We start from the raw sequence: 3,286 nt of genomic DNA on the forward strand, positions 1-3,286 counted from the left end.
CGGTGGGTTGGAACAGACACGCAGTTATTCTAGTAACAATCAGTGCACAAAGCGTAGCTTCGGAACTGTCGTTACAGATGGAGAGCGAGCGGAGCCGGGATGAGAAAAAGTATCAAAGGGACAAACACTCACGGTTGCTGAATCAGGCGGAGACTGACGTCGGCAAAGTTTCGGAGCTCCTGACATGAAGAGAACGATGTCTGAGCGGCGAACAGGTGAGTGGCGTCTCTCTTTTAAACCCGGCCCCGTGATCAGCTGATCACCGGCTGACACTTGGAAGAGAGAGACCTAATGTTTAATAATCCACATTTCACTGTTTTACTCTTTTGTTCAGAAGTGGATGCTGTATTGTTCTTTCTTTGTTATTTTTTATGTTTAGGTCATTTTTTGCTGGTTTTTAGTTTGTTTGGTTTTTTTTGTCTGTTTGGGACTTAACACAGTCTCTAAGGGGTTTTGGGGGGATAACAGGAGGAGAGAAGCTGCAGAGAGGAGTGCAAGACTGCAGCTCTGTTTCCTGGTCCCAACTCTGGATAGTCACATTTTGGGGGGTTTAATAAATTTGGCCAGATTTCTAGAAATGAGAGCTGCTCCATCCAAAGTGGGATGGATGCCGTTTCTCCTAACAAGACCAGGTTTCCTCCAGAAGGTTTGCCAATTATCTATGAAGCCCACATTGTTTTGTGGACACCACTCAGACAGACAGCAATTTAAGAAGAACATGCGGCTAAACATGTCACACCTGGTCTGATTGGGGAGGGGACCAGAGAAAACTACACAGTCCCACATTGTTTTGGCAAAGTTACACACCGATTCAATATTGATTTTAATGACCTCCAATTGACGTAATCAGGTGGCATTACTGCCGACGTGAATTGTAATTTTACTGAATTTACATTTACCCTTAGCCAGCAGTTTTAAATTTCCCTCAATGTCACCTGTTCTGGCCCCTGGAAGACAGTTGACTATGGTTGCTGGTGTCTCTAGCTTCACATGTCTGAGAACAGAATCGCCAATTAATAGAGTTTGATCCCCGGTGGGTGTGTCGCCGAGTAGGGAAAAACGGTTACACACATGAACAGGTTGGTGGTGTACCTGGGGCTTCTGTTTAAGACTATGCTTCCTCCTCACTGCCACCCAGTTGTCCTCTTTCCCCTGCTGCTCGGGGCCTCCCGGGGGGAACAGCTATAGGGCCTACGCTACCTTCGGCTGTACCGGCTACAGGGGCCTGGCTAGCTACGGGTGTATCAGAGTCTCCAATTCAGTAATCCTATCCTTTAGAGCCCCCCCCCCCCCAAGAGCACCTGGCTGCAGCCACTGGGGAGCGCCATATTGCAACCTCCACAGTAACCAGAAACACGTGACCTCCACACTAACCGGACACACGTGACCTCCACACTAACCGGAAACACGTGACCTCCACACTAACCGGAAACATGTAACTTCAGTTAAATCGACTTTGACCACAAGAGCACCTGGCTGCAGCCACTGGGGAGCGCCATATTGCAACCTCCACAGTAACCGGAAACACGTGACCTCCACACTAACCGGAAACATGTAACTTCAGTTAAATCGACTTTGACAGTGAAAACAAAATTGTGGGGTTTTTTTACTATTCATGCTGATAAATAAATTTGGTTCTAAGTGTTTTTTAACACTCTGGGATTATTAAAAAAAATCACCATCCCTTCAGCTTGTTCGTGGCAAAAGTGTCCATGTGTTATGTTTTTATTTCTTTGCTACTTTTTCTGCATAAAGGTTTTTTCATAAATATAAACTAGTCATTACTTTTTACATGTTTAATCCTTCAAACACCTTTTTCTAGTACAATGCACTTGTTTGAAGACAACCTCAAAACTAGGGATGGGTACCGGTGTCCGGTGCCATGATGGCACCGGTTCTGACATAAACGGTAGTAACCAGACCGAAAAGCAGCGCACATTTCGGTGCTTTATTTCGGTGCTTTTTTTTCCTGAGCTGTGATACACTTTAGATTCTAGCCAATCATTTTATGTTTCCGAGGATAGTAGGCGGGGCCAGGTACGTACGTTCTGTTAGAGCAGAGCTACAGATTAAAAATGCCCAAGGCGAAGCGGTTAAAAGTCTGGCTGTACTTCACAGCAAAATATGCAAACTCAGCAGCAACAAGTGCTTTAAGCTGATACTGTGATACTGTCAAAGGAGGTAACACCTCAAATCCGATGAAACACCTGGCGACGCATAGCGTTTTTTTAAAAAGCCCAGAAATGCGCCGTATTTGATAGCTTGCCGCGAGACCTCACACCGAGCACATCTACTGCGGGTGGGTTGCCTGTTATGCAACATCCCCCAAAAACACGAAGAGGAGAGTCCTGGCCCCTAGCCCTGCCAGTGTAGCAGAAATGATGACGGATGATGGTGGCAGCAGCCGTTCTTCTCTGCGTGAGTAGCTAATTTACGTTGAGTAGGCTAACCACGTTATTACATTAATGCATGTAAGGTGAACTAGCAAACATCATCATAGCTACATGCGGCTGTCCTCTTGTTTGATGGCAGATACTCCCTTCACCCTGGCTAAAAAGGCTAAAATGACCAAAGAAAAAGTGGAAAACAGTTAAACATGAGAGGTTTAGGACAAAGTTTGTGTTTTTTCCATTGTTTAAGCACTGCTTCCAGCCAAGAGTGATACCATATATGCCCCATAGCTGCAGAAAAGGCTAACATTGTTATATTTTTACAAAAAACAGCTGAACATGAGAGGTTTTTGGACCAATTTTGTGTTCTCCATTCTTTAAGCACCGGTTTGAGCACCGTTTGAGCACCGGCGCCGTTTCAAAAGTACCGATTTGGCACCGGTATCGGATAAAACCTAAACGATACCCATCCCTACTCAAAACTCACCATTTCATATATCAGCAGTGCTACTGGAAATTATTGTAAAGTCATCCCTCACAATAAAGCGGTTCTACTTTAGCGGACTGTTTCGCTGATTTTTTTTTTTATAGATTTTTTTTTTATTACAGTACATTGTGTTGTGCGTTCTGATTGCTGTGGAACATTGTCAATCAACCTAGTACAGTGTCTCCTGTACACCAGCGGTCGCCAACAGAGCCACGGACCAGTACCGGTCCGTTGAGTCTGTTTCCCTGGGTCTTTTCCCGTGTTGTGGTCGTGTGTCTTATTTTGAAAGAACTATTTACGCGTTACCATAGCGACCAGAGAGAATCAAGAAGCAGAGAGGAGGATGTTACTCTCAATGTTGTTGGCGCAACAAGACACTGCTCATAAAGTTACACAAGTACACAGCCGA

The 3,286-nt window shown here is 45.0% G+C and overlaps 1 pseudogene; it reads right to left on the reverse strand.

Annotated features, from left to right (window-relative positions):
- Positions 1-344: 344 nt before the first annotated feature.
- Positions 345-1,499, reverse strand: LOC147313309 (uncharacterized; annotated as a pseudogene).
- Positions 1,500-3,286: the final 1,787 nt, after the last annotated feature.

Source organism: Aulonocara sp. 'chitande type north' Nkhata Bay, linkage group LG15 (assembly GCF_057382095.1).
Source record: "Aulonocara sp. 'chitande type north' Nkhata Bay isolate Kocher_YH1m ecotype deep benthic linkage group LG15, A_spYH_male_GT1.1, whole genome shotgun sequence".
NCBI classification, from domain to species: domain Eukaryota; kingdom Metazoa; phylum Chordata; class Actinopteri; order Cichliformes; family Cichlidae; genus Aulonocara; species Aulonocara sp. 'chitande type north' Nkhata Bay.